This window comes from Passer domesticus, chromosome 2 (assembly GCF_036417665.1).
Source record: "Passer domesticus isolate bPasDom1 chromosome 2, bPasDom1.hap1, whole genome shotgun sequence".
Classification (NCBI taxonomy): domain Eukaryota; kingdom Metazoa; phylum Chordata; class Aves; order Passeriformes; family Passeridae; genus Passer; species Passer domesticus.
Genome location: NC_087475.1, coordinates 49,773,832 through 49,787,957, shown reverse-complemented (window position 1 = coordinate 49,787,957; position 14,126 = coordinate 49,773,832). Strand labels below are relative to the sequence as shown.

At 38.0% G+C, this 14,126-nt stretch overlaps 1 protein-coding gene across 4 annotated transcripts in view; it reads left to right on the top strand.

Annotated features, from left to right (window-relative positions):
• Positions 1-2,934, top strand: part of SLAIN1 (SLAIN motif family member 1) — a 61,586-nt gene extending 58,652 nt beyond the window's left edge. For 2 of the 4 annotated variants that reach the window (XR_010355992.1, XR_010355993.1), the window contains one exon: positions 102-2,934. The gene's annotated coding sequence lies outside the window, so the exon portion shown is untranslated. The remainder of the gene's footprint in view (positions 1-101) is intronic. The other 2 variants (XR_010355995.1, XR_010355994.1) reach the window with 2 other exon arrangements.
• Positions 2,935-14,126: the final 11,192 nt, after the last annotated feature.

The following is a 14,126-nucleotide window of genomic DNA, read 5'->3' as shown; positions in this document are numbered from 1 at the left end:
GTTATGCATTCACTGGCCTTTCCATTCACAATCCAAACACTTTGGTGTTTTGTGTGTTAAAATATCTAAATAAAAATACCATTCTGTTTTCTCATACTCAGGGCAGTCAGTGTTGGTGCAGAATTGGACCCGTTCAGCTGCTGTGCACATGGCGTTGGTCAGGAAGTAAAACTGGATCAAGTCAAGAACAGGTTCCTGCCTTGAAGAGTTTAAAAGGCTGAAAAGCAAGGAAAAAAAGTAATATAATACTAAACAAAACAAACCATGTGTACTTTTATAGAGCAAATCAGATATGGTTTAGATTGATTGTACTTGAAAGGGAAAGGTCTCTGGCAACTTTCTTTGGCATCCTCTTTTTTGGATTTGCCACAGGAATTGGACTTGAACTATTAGTTCTGAGATCAAGGACTCTGAGCCAGTGACCACACAATTGTGGTTATCCCTGAGCTGATGTTGACCCCTTAAAGGGGAAAGGAAGATCAGGAGTGATAGCATTTATGAAAACTAGCAGAGGAAAAATAACATGGTTCTGTTATTTGATGTTATAAAATCTTGTGATACACTTTTTTTTTCCCTAGTGTGTGAAGTTCTGTCTTCCTGGGCTTTAACCACTCCTAAGCAGTTCCAACCAGGAAGCTTCTGTTCTTAATTTAAATTTGCATCAGCAGAGGCTGAATGAGCAGAGATTAAGTCTAAGTCTAGTGAAAACCTGCAAAAGAATAATTCTTTGTGGAGGAGTGTAGGGGTGGATCTGATTGTGGAGGTGGGTTGCCTACATGGTACAAAATGTGATGTATACCTTTGGCATTCCTGTCCTAGCTGGCAATCCAAAATACTAAGTAAAGGTAGGAAGCATCCTAATTGCTGAGGGAAAGAGAAACACCTCAGAGGAGTGCTCCCATTAGGGCTAACTAATAAGAAATTCTAATTAAATCCTTCCTTTTTTCTAAACTGCAGGTGCTTGAATTAAGTCTTCAGCAGAGATGCCTCTACTCACTTGGGATTCACAACCACAAATCCTCTAATGAGGGTTGACACCCACATATGTTCTTTGAAGAGATGTTTATGCTGCTAATTAAAAAGGGGCCATGAGCCAACCCCTGGCCTCAAAGCTGAATGGCACAGACTGGCTCATGGCTGCGCAGCTGAGGCTTCTTCTGGAACTAAATTTATCTTGGAGAGAGTCGCCTGAAGCAGCCTGAAAAGGAACCAGCGTGTGAACTAACATTTAAATATTGTGCATTATTTGTGGGCCTGCTGCTTAACCCAAATTCTGTCTCATACTTAGCAGTAAAGATGTGCCTTGTGAGACCCGAACAGAACTACCAGCCTTAAAAGATCCTCCAGGACAACAGCCCTCTATGCAGCCATCAGTCGTTGTAATGTTTCCTGAAGAAGTGGTAGACCTATTTTATAGGTTCCAAAGGAGTGCCACTGCCATGAAGTCCCCTCAATCTCTCCTGTTGAACTGGACAGAAAAGACTGCTGGAAACTTCAGGCCAGAGAGAGAGAATAACTTTGCATAACTTTGAATGCTAATAGTTAAGGGAAAGAAAACACTGTGTTGGTTGGGTTTGGTTTGATTTGTTGCTTTTCTCCTGCAACTATTTCTGTAGATTAAACAGGTCTTAAATACAGGAATTACCATGCAGTTTAAATGCCTACAGTTCCTTTTATCGGTTCTATTTCTAAAAAAATAAAACCAACAAAAACTTGGAAAAATCCCCAAAGAGGTTACTGTAAAGCATTCATGGCAAATGTAGGTACAAGATGTAGATGCAGGCTGTGTGTATTATCGCAGAAAGGATTGTGTTCAGCAGGAGAATCTGAAGTGCATCTGTTGTAATATAGCCTTTTTCACTGTTATTTTCTGGAAGAGGCTGCAGCTGTGTACTCAGCATTTCAAACCTCTATGCAGGTGGAAGTGCCTAGCATCAGCAGACAGAACCTGTGGTTTCTGCCTGTTTGGGTTTTATTCATGGCCATGGCTTACAAGAGTTATAATTATTATTTCAAAATGTGACCAGAAGAGGGGAGATCATGGAGGGGAAAATCAGCAGTCTTACAATCCTAATATTAATTGCCTCAGTGTTTAGTGGCTATACTTAAAGCCATAAGCCAAACAAACACACTTTTTAAAAATTGCTCTGCAGATGCAAACTGGAACATAATACCCAAAGGCAAATGTATCCATCCACAAATATTTTGCAAATACTTTTATGGAGTACCTCTTTAAAAAGGTTTTGCTCAGTTTTTAGAGGCTTTCAGTGTACATTTGTTTTGAAAAGTTTCCAGGAAAAAAAAAAAAAGTCTGCAGTTTTTATGTCCTGGAAGAAATCAAGGAACATTTTGCAATCTAAAATGGTGCAGAGTCACCACCAAATCAAGCCTAATGCAGTCACTCTGTTGCTGAGCACAGGTTTGTCTACTAACATGATCCCAGTTCTCTCTTTTGACCAGAGGTCTGTGTCAGCCAAAATACTAGTTGAATGTCTCAACAGCTAAAATCCAAAAGAGAACTGAAAAGCTTTCCTATTTGTTCTCCATAGTTCTGACACCACCACAAGCACTGATAGGACACTGGGAAACATCTTGTTTCTGAAAAGTAGAAGTTTCACAAATAGAAGAAAATGGAATTAATGTTGCAACTGAAAATAGTATTGTGCAATATAATTCCTCAGTTTCTAGGGGCTCCTATTTGAATTAAACAAATAGAAACTGGATCCATATTTCCCACAATCCTAGAGCCTCTGGTGTCTGGGGTGTCTTTCATAAGTGGCTTGGTCTCCTCACTCATAGGTGGAACTTTACATAGTGGAGTGAACATAAAAGCATGGCTGGGGTGACAATTACAGAGGTGGTTATGGAAGAGCATCTCTGCCCAGTAAGGTCCTCCAATTCAATTGTTATAATTCAATAAAAAGTTTAAGCTCATTTAATGCAGTACTACTCTGGCTTTTTTTTTTTTCATTTGGCTTGGCTTAGTAGGCTTTGCTTTGCTTTTGTGACTCTATGTTGATTAAAATCTTTGCTGTTTTCTACAAGTTTATCCACTTATCTCACCATTGACCTCTGTGTTTAACTGAATCTCTGGGAAGTTACCTAGTAATGATTTGAAGTGCTCAGGAGAGAGAAAAACACAAGACTTTTTCCCTCATAAAGTTTTCTTTTGCTAATTGTCCTCCTCACTCTGGAGGACAGTGCAAAAATATGTGTCTTGTTTCTCACTTGAGCAATGTAAAAGTCATTGACTATAATTTCGATCATTCAGGAAAAAAGTTCAGGGAGTTTTATGTCATGTGCTATAACAAAGAAAATTTAATACAAATCCTCAGGCTTACCAAAAAAAGGTAGGGGCCAAAACTTCACGAACTAACTGTAAAATGCCACTCTCTAGAAAGATGAAGAAAGTGAGTGTCCAGCTTAATATATCTGATAGATTTTTTTTTTAGTAGCAAGAACTGGCGCACTAGGAGAATCGTGAGTTGCTCTGAGCTTGTCATATGGCATGTCCTAACATCATCAAACATTCTTTGCAGTATTAAACTTCCGTAGTTCAAACCATTTTATCAGACACACGCAAACTTGATTTGCCGGTAACAAGGGAAACTACCCTAAGGATATGTTTTTGAACATTTATTCAAGATGTATTTTGAGTGCTGTTTCAGCTTTCATTCCAGGTATTGGCAGAAACATTATTGCTTTTGCTGTAGATGAGCAAGGCTCTTTAACCTCTCCAGATACCAGGGAAATGAACACTGTGAACATACAATTGAAAAATAGTTTAGGGAGCTTGTATTCTGTGAAATGAACATTAAATAGATATTGTTTCACTACACACAGGGGACATGGAGTTCTGTTTTGAAGCTTCAGAAGCAGCCCTATCTATCTGATTGTTTTAATAACCGCAGCTCAAAGAAATTGACTGAGAAAGCTCTTAAACAGCACTGGTATTGCTCCTGTTCAGGAAAGCATGAAAATAGGTGCCTAACATTAATTGCAATGTATATTTAATAAACACTTAATTGCAAACTCTATATGGGCTGTTCTGAATCTGAAGAGCCAAAGCACTCATGCATTAATTTCCAGTTCTCAAACATCTTTAAAATGCTACTTTTAAATAACACAGGTCCCTATACTTTACAGAGCTACACCAGTAAGTTCAGCAGGCTTCAATAAAGCTGCCATTTTGAAGATATCATTCCATATGCCTTAGTAGCCCTACAAGAAAATTTCATTTTCTAAGATGGAATTGCAACTCTGCATTGATAGCTCTTTTTTTCATTTTCCTCTGTCCCAGGGAACCAAATACACTGTGAGAAAGCCTCAGTGTACTTTATTAACAGTGATTAGTTAGGCTTTTTAGCAACCATTCAAGAGAGAACAGTGGCAGTTCTTAGCATTTTACAAAAGAGGTCGAAGGTACAGATGGTAATGTCTGTGTCTCATGCAAGACTCATGACTTTTGGGTTTGTGCCAAGTGCTCTGCCTCCTGGAAAAGCAGCATTCACATCAGAGGTCACCATCCAACAGTCACAGTGTCTACCTGAGAGCCTCTACGTAAATCAAAAACCTATGCTCAAGAAATGTTCAGTTGCCTCTTGCATGTGTGCTATACTATTTTGTGCTTTTTCATCACTAAAATAATTGTAGAGCATTCTTCTACAAGTCCCAGATTTTCTTTCACAGAAAACACTTTGCTTAATCATATAGCTTCATTTTAAGCTATGGAAATGAATTTTGGAGTGGAAGTGCTACACCAGTGTCTGTAACTGAATTATCATAGTGGAGGAAAGCATGCCATGGGCAGCAGCTCCTGTGGCTTCTGAGTACGTGAATGTGCACGGCTCTAAATCTTCATTCCACTTGGTGGCAAGATTGCAGATTTATACAGGTCCTCAGAATCGTGCAGCATGTGAAGAGCTGTAGAAGCCCTTGTTTGTTGCTGTCCAAAGCTTTAGTCTGTACCATATTTGTTGATCGTTTGGGGGAGAGGACCTCCCTGTGAGTGAGGAGAAAATCCATCCCTGTGAGTGTACAAGGCAGCACAGCTGAGTCAGTTTTGCTCCTCCTTGTTACAATTGCTGAATTCAAAAACCCCTAAAAGGGGACATTTGCACAGCTGTCTAAAATACTGGAATATCTTCCCCCTTCCCCAAAGGAAATTTAAGTGTATTAAAAAATACATTCTAAAACCATTTTAAAACCCAGAACTGGAAACAAACATTTTTTTAACTTGAATGACAAGGACTTGCTTGAACTTACAAGGGTTTTTGGTTTTTTGGTGTTTTTTTTTTTTTTGTTTGTTTTTTGGTTTTTTTGGGTTTTTTTTGTTTGGGTTTTCTTTTTTTTGGATTTTTTGGGGGAGGGGTATTTCGTTTTTTGTGTGTGTGCGCTTCACTTTTTTTGTGGACTTTTTTTTTTTTCTGTTGTAAGCTATAGAAATTAGATTTCAAAATAATTATAGAAAATAAAGGAAAAAAGACAAGGTTGGGTGGGGTTTTGAGCAATCTGGTCTAATGGAAGGTGTCTCTGCCCATGGAAAAGGGGTTTGAAATAGAAGATCTTTGAGGTCCCTTCCAACCCAAGCCAGTTTATGTTTTTAAGATACACCACAAAATAATATGCATGCACAAGGTCACCTACAATCTTCTTGTTCATTTTACGGAACCTACTTTTTTCTAAAATAATATTTTAGACCAAAAGAAGATTATTATATTTTGGAAAAAAAAAAGTTGGCATAAATTATTTCTATTAAGTATCAGAACCTGTGTACTCAGTAAATTACCATCCTCAATTTTAAATGGATTTTGAAAGAAACAGCAAGACTTCGCAAGTTATCTTTTCACAGCCCAAGGGGAAAGCTCCCTCCCTTCCTTTCACACCAGCTATTCTTGACCACTAAATTGTCTTCCTGCTTCCTCCCTCTTAGATTTCATGTTTAAAGCTGCAGAAAGTTAAGATAAACAGGAGTTGTCACACTAACATATGACTCAGTAATACTGCACAGCTTTGTTGTTTGCTTTGTTTTTGTTTGGGTTTTTTTGATTTTTTTTATTACAACTAGGACTGCTAGTGCTTCAGGGTAATAGTATTTTTTTAAAAAAATATGAGCAGCTGTCTGTGGATGCTTTAATTAGAATGGATTTCCTCATAAGAGATCTTTATAGTCTCACTCTTAAGGTAGATGGCTGTCATAATTCCCAGTCTGACAAGCTACACATGATTCTCAAGTTTCACTACCTTCTTTATAGCTTACATTTATGTGGCATTTCAGATGATCCAAAAGCTGTTACATATGTATGTATGCTACCACAGAAGAGTGAACAGTCTGCTGCTGGCAAAGTATAAAAGAAGAAAGGCCTAGTTTTATGATCTGTGTCCCAGGATCTCAAATGTCCACTCAGAATAAACAGGAACTTTTAAAGTTTTGTGCATGACACACCCCCCCCAGAGCACTGGTAAACTGCACTGCATCGTTTGCCCAGAGGACAGGAGGGAGAGTGAGAATTCTCAAGTTTGAAAGCTTTTATTCTGAGATAATAGGATACTTTACCACCTAACATGTAAAATATGTATCTCCTTCCCCTTTGAATAGGTAAATTCCTGTTGTAGGGAAAATAAAAACTATAGGATTTGTAGGGTTGTGGTATTCCTCAACCTCAGTGATTTGCCGCAATGGATGTCTGCAGATCTTTCATACCTGGTGAAGTAAATCACATTTCCTTTAGGACTGGGAGTATCTTGTGAAACATCTGAGCAGAATGAACTCAGAATTGACCCACAATTATGTATACCCAAATGATACCCAAGTGGCTCTAATGAAACACAGTTAGTCCTGAGCAGTAATAGCCAAAGTATACATGGATTTTAAGGCATCTAAGGAATGATTCTCAATACTGAGTGCCACTAAGGCACATTCAGAAACCAGAAACACTCTGGTTTGTGGTTCCTTAATTCTGGCTTAAGAAGTACTCTTATTTAAAAAAAAAAAAGAAAAAAAAGAAAAGGGACTTGCTTTGTTTTTTTTATTTTTGTTTAATCTTTAATAAAGCTTGTCTGCCCTCCTGCTTACTCATTATTTTGGAGGCTTTTTCTTTACTATATTAAAAGGAGCTCATTTTTACAATTTCAAGTGTATCTTTCCCATTTGCTGGCTATGAAGAAGAATTTTTCATTTTCATTTACTCTAGTATTGTTTTTATACAAATTCTTTTGCATCCTTACATTTTTGCTTTACTGCAGAACAGTACACTAGTGCACTCTCTTCCATTTCTTTAAGAAAGAATTTTACTTAGAAAATATCTTATCGATTTCTCTTTTCTTCTTAATTCTGCTTTTCTTCCCTCTTGTCTTGTGCAAAAGACTTAGATTTGGAACACCTGAGCACTGCTCTTCCCAGGCTGGAGGGAAGTTGTAGCACAGTGCAGGAAGAAGGTTTGCAGGTGCCTATGTCATGTCTGTGTTCCTCTTTCCCAAATTCTGTCAACGCTTCTACCCCATGCAGTGGGGCTCTTCCACTCTCTCCTGAACATTAAATAATTGTATCCCTGTGTTCATGCTGTTTCTGTCCCTTCCTGACAAGCATTTCTCTGTTCTGACTACTAGATTCCAGGTTGAGGAAATCTACATTCAGGTGCAATCCTGAATTCAGGTGTGAATGGATGTGTTGCTTGTTGATCGAGAAAGACAATCCCATCAGCTGGAAAAAGTTCTTAAAATTAAAAGGTCATTATTTGCATTGGCTTACTAAGGGTTTTATTTGGTCTCATTTGCCCTTGAAAATCTCTGAAACAATGGTAAATTGCTGTGGAAATGTTTTTGACTTTTGTGTCTCAGGTCTAATCTGAATGTATTCAGCCCACAAAATCAAAGGAGATACTCTAATTTCAGTTGATTGTTTGTGTGCTTAATTTTGGAGCAATGGTCTAGCCACAGCAATGTCCTTTTTTATTCTACTGGGCCATGGCATTGGAAAGCTCTCTCAGTGGGTTTGCACTGAAAAGACCACCTGGGAAACTCAGCTAGGGCAGAACACAGCTGCTCAGTTTGCTGAACAAGGATCCTCTAAAGGAAGACCTAACACAGCGTTCACACATCTCAGTTCTTTCAAGTTTGGTTGGAAGTGAAGAAGAAAGTACTTCACAAAAGTGCCCACTGGTGTCTGGGAGGTCTTTTGGAAGGCCTGCTGCCTGCTCACAGGGGGCACTCTTCAAAAGGCTCTGGACAGAGGCTTTGGGCAAGGGAACTCACTGATGGATCTGTGTCTTGTGCTTGTAATAAAAACATGATCAGGACTTATAGGTCTCCTATAACATAAGGATAATGATTTTTGGTTTAACACAAGCAATGTGTTCAGCATTTGCAATGCTTTCTACATACATTACTATTGGATGTGAATAGCCTAGAGTGCATGAGAAACACAGGAAGAAAGGAAATTCATTGGTGGAGATAACTTGGTGCTTATTATCATTACTTCCATGTCTTCTAAGGTTTCTTGGGTACTACTTATTTTCATTAGTTTTAAGGATTTTACATTAAACAGTAGCTAAATTATACAAAAGAGACTCCAAAGCCAACAGAGGCAATTAGCCAATTTTAAAACACAAAGTGTAGGAAGGAATACCCTTCCAGCTTTTAGAAGGTAGCTTGTCTGTACATGACTACTAATATAGTGAGCACACTGCAACAGCACTGAGAAAACTAGACTCTTAGTCTAAATACAGTGAAGGTTTTCATCAGTGTGTATTAGCCTGTCCAGATCTTCAGACCAGGTGTGAATTGCTTCCTCAGTGCTTTGACCCAAATCTGTCAATACGATCAGCTTGCTGGTGGAAATGCAAACCCATTTTAGCAGTTGCCAGCAGTAACATCTGAATGGCACAACAGCATAATCTCTCCAGTCAGTGTGAGACAGAGTTTCCAGCAGCTGATCTGGCTGCATTAAAATGAAATTTGCTAGTTCGAATACAAAAGGGGCCTTTCTCCTTTGTTTGATTTGTGTGTTTGCCCACTGTATATTCCTGCTTTTTCGTTGCTTTCATGTATTCACAGTTCAGCACCAGTAAACGCATAAAACAGTACAAACAAGTAATAAAACAAGAAAGACGGTTTTGTTATTTGGTTTATTAATCTAAGTGGAGATAAAAACTGCCAAGTGGGGCAACTGATAGAGAACAACCCTGTTGTACACACCATTTGCTCCTGCTGGGCCCACTGCCTTTCCCCCTCCTTCAGTGCTGTTGCAGGTGTATCGATGTTGCTCTGTCATCTGCTCTTCTTTGTTTCTGAAATATAAAAAATATAGAGCAAAAAATATAATTTCTGAAGGGATGTACTTAAACGCACTTCAGTCATGCCAAAGTTAGGTACCTCCTTCAAGCTGTCCCATACAGGATTTCCCCATATACAACAAAGAAAGATAAGATTCTCTTTGGAGCAATTTTTCTTTCACCAAGACCTTTATTCAGGTCAGCTTCCCCATGGAAGTGTCAGTCTTTTCATTAAAGCTGAGATGACCAGAGAGGATCTAAGAACTAGATCACACTCTGTAATAAGAGGAATCCTATCCCAAATCTAACACATCCCTGTCATGTCCTAGAGCCTCTGGGATGCAAAGAGTGTTACCCATGCTTTCAAGATTCCTGCCAGTGGAACATTAGGATTGATATTAAATGAATTAAAAGACTCTTTTGCTAACAAAACTAAGATTCATTTCTTCCAAACACTGCTTCTCTTCTCAGTGACAGCTTGCGAGGGTGTGTTTGCACATTTAAAATAAGTTATTCAATGTAATTTGATGTGCCCATGGGAAACTTCAGAACTACTTAAATGGTGCTGGAAATTATCTTTCTCTGTCTTCTTTGTGCATGTACTCACAACATTTATATCACTTGTACAGTAAACAAATTTTGGAGGCTTTTTTGTCTGAAGCATCCTGATTGCTAAGTTACTCTAGACATTAAAGCAAATATGATGAACAGTAACTGCTCAAGTAACCAGTGGAGTTTGTGCAGAAATAAGGTGCTGATGGGCAACAGGGGAGGCACCCATCACACTAATTATGTAGGAATAAGACATTTCTCCTCAGGTTTTTTTTATTTCATCACTTTCTTACTTCCCCTCTATTATGTTTCTTATCCTCAAATGTCAATTTGTCATCACTTACAGCTGTTCTCATCCACTACACAAATATGCTTCTCTGCGGTTTCTGCTCACAAATTGTTTACTTCTGATTCCTGGAGTTATAGGAACCACTTGTTTCCCTGGTAGTCAGAGTCATTCACATTCAGTGCATTCCTAAGCAGATGTAAATGTTGAATAAATCATCTCATGCTGATGTGTTGTGGCTTTGCAAAGTAACAACTACGTACAAGAAGCAGTACTCTTAACAGATAACAGAGAAGAAAATCAGGTTGCCTGTCTTTTTTCTTTATTACAAAAAAAAAAAAAGTTTTCTGGAAACTGAGTTTTCTTTTTACCAGACTCCATTACAAAAAAAAAAAAGTATTATCCATTTCAGAATTTTGTTGGGGAAGAGCCACAACAATAAAGAGGTATAAATTTTGTATTGATGTTAGTAGTATACTAGGAAATTACACAATGTAATATTCTGTTTTTACTAGAGGGAGTTTTTTCAAGGATTTTAAGATGCTACCTTGAAATTCAAGGCTTCACAGTAATCAAGGTAGGTACCTCAGCCTGATAGCAGTACATTAATTTTTTTATTTTTTTTACTGTAATATATGCCAAATAAGTAGAAGTACATCCACAAGAGACTCCTGGCTTTAACTTCACAATTTTACTTTATGTTAGAAATATAATTTCTGTCTTTTTTTTCTTGGAGGTGTTCTCATGAAAGTCAGGGATCTAACCACAGTATCTGAAATATGAATTTCATTTCCTATTTAGTCAATAGAGGGTAATACTTAGCAGGAAAGTAACTCAGTCTTTCTGAAATACTTACTTCTCTCCATTGACTAGAACATCAGATATTTTACACTTCTGTCTCAGTTCCTCACCAAAGTATTAATAATTACTGGGAATGAATCCTGGCTCTATTATTGTACATTCAGATTTTATGTTAAATGATGACTCCTGACAAAATGCTGGATCTAATGCAAACAAAGGATTTCCAGATCAGGAAATGGAAAATGTAGCAGTTATCATATGCTTTGAAAACTCAGGGAATTCAATGCAACCAATAGCTGGTAGGATTTGAGAAAGAGAGAACCTGCAGAAATACTCTGCATCATCCATAATATTGCAAGAGAGGAAAAAGAGGATTGAAAGACACTGAGTATCACACAGAATAATTTTTAGGAAGCAGAAAAGTAAAATCAAAACAAATTCTCGGTCCAAAAATAGCTCCATGGTGGGAGAATGGCCCTTGAGGTTTGACTTGGAGTAATTAAAAACAATAGGTTTTTCAGTATGGTAGGAAAGAATGAGGACTGTGATTTTTAGAGGAAAGACAGTGCTGGAATTTTAGCTCTTCTCTAGGAGATTGGCTATAGAAAATGGAAACTCTTGGCACTTAGGTAAAGGAAATTTAAAAAACACTTAGCCTGGAAAAGGTGTCAAGATGCAAAAGAAAGGTCTAATACCATCTTTTCTGGAGTTTAAAACAACATGTTAATTATCTACTGGAACAGTGATTTTTGTTCTGATTTTTTTTAAATAAAATGATGGTCTTTACTGTGTAACCCACAATTTTCCAGTCCATTTACTTTGGTTTTCACATTGTTTCTCCATGAAGGTAAAGAAGCTTTGAGCTACTTTCAGTGTATACAAACATACATGATTTCCCCATCCTTGTTTACCTTTTCTTCCTGATATAACACACCACAAAACCCATCTTAGGAAGAACGACTTCTTTACATGAAATTTCTTATGACACATCTTGCTGTTTGTTGTTGTGGAGTTTTTGGGTGTGTTCTAACATTAATTCCCCCGAAAATTAATTTCCTTCTGAAATACATAATCTTTATTGATAGACTGGAGTTTTGGAAGCTGCAGGTTCCATCTTGCCCTGGACCAAGACCAGATTGTTTGGGGTGAGATTATACGTGGAGAGTACCTGCACCAGTCATGCTGTGAGCCTGAAGAAAAGATGAAGGGTAAACAGCAGTACAAAAGCTTTTGTGAGTTGGTAATCAATCACTACTGACACATGGAAACACTGAAATGTAGCTAGAAACTGTAAGCTTGGTATTAAAAAGAGTTTTCTCTCTCCAAGTTGAGCCACAGATAGGAAATGACATTGTTACTTTCCCTGTTTTCAAGATGATCTTCTCAATGCATTTTTAAGATAGTTCCTCTGTCTCTGGATACGCACAAAGACTGGGCTGAACTTCACATAGTGAACTTCTCTTCAGTATTTTTCAAATGGGAAGAGTTCATTCTCCAGCTACTGTTAAGTCACCATCACATCACACTCTCATCATTGGCTGTGGGATTCTTCTGCTCAGCTTTGATACCTGAGCTACCTGCCATTCTTTCTGTATACTCAGTAGAGAGAAGCAGACATTTGTTCATGACATCTAGAAACTGAAATGTGGGAACCAGTTCAATTCTCTAAACACTTGCCTGTTCCATAAGGTATCTTGAGCCATACACACGAGACTGGTAGATAAAGTACCAGAATATGTGGGAGGCCTGTGCTCTTCCCTGATAGAAGGAGGAGGCCCAGTGTGATGCCCTGTTGTAGTTAAGTGTTTGAATCAAATCCTGCAATCTCAAGTTTTCACCACTTAAACCATTTAGGAGTGGGATTTAGTACCAGACTGTAGATGTCTGAATGTAATGCTTGCAAATGAATTCATGTCTAAGCTCCCCTTATAATCAAAGCACATTTAATTACTACTTTCAATGCCGTCTGAAGAGCTAGACATTATATAGCATTTAACAGAAATTTTTCAGAAAAATAGATTGCTGATTATAATGGGGTTTGATCTGACTTGTAGAAGCCAAATTCTTCTATTTGCAGGCATATGGCATTTTAGTGGCATTTAGTGGCATTTTAGTAGAGAGCAGTGGAATTAGTTATTAAGAGAGCTTTTCCAGTTGGTGTACAGTTGCCTTGTGTTAAAGTAATTGATTCAGTACCATTTAGATAAATGAGACTATGTTAAAACTAAATAACAGTGACTTGTAGTTTATTTAGCTCATAAACCCTTTTTTTCATGGTCACTTCATTTTCATTTGTTTGAATTTTATGTGGTAGGTTTTAATGAGTACATGTTTATACATTTTAGGATGTTTGTATTAAGTTATGCAGTACCTGAAGCAATTTTGCAGAACAGGCATACTCCATACATCAATTTATTTTTTCTGCTATTGGCATATGGTATTCTGTGACATGACAGTACATCTCATATGTGCTAAAATGTTGTAGAAAGGTAATGCCTGAAGGTGTGATAAAAATATTATTTTAAATCATCTCTAGATCGTGTTTGTAAGAGACTTTTGCATGAGGAAAATTATTTTTCTGTCACAGAGGGCAGTTAATAACATCTGTAAGAAGTATGACAGCACAGTAGAGTGATTTGGGTTTTATTTTTTTAAATGGCTATGTTCCTATGTCCAAAATAAAATACAACTGGATACAAGCTGACAGCTGACCATTCACGTAACATAATACCTCTAGCAGCTCTGGTCCAGCAATATGCTTTGTCACAGGCTAGAAGTCCTTTGGATGTTCTATAGTTGCTGCAGCATTTTTAAAATCTGCATTAAACCTGAAGAGTATGAGTATAACACAGGCTTTGAGGTGGCAGCTCAGTCCCTTCCTTGCCTTGGCAGAAGAGACAGTGACTATTAAAGAGGGGTGACTCTTAAAGAGACATTTTCTTGATAAACAAACCAACCATCTGAAAGGGGATCTGGAAAGACAAATGCAATGGGATGGTTCCAAACCACCTCTGGGCAGGGTGGCTGACATCTTGAGATCCCTTATCATAAGGAATCCAAAGAACTGTCAGCAACATCCCTGCTAACAGCCAGACTCAGGAACATTTGTGTTCGTGTCAGCTTCTGGGAACTACTTGCAGGAGATTCCCTGTGACTTTATTGTATGTCCTGTGAATGGTGCAACACACTGCATGCAGAGGAGTAAACTGTGGTGC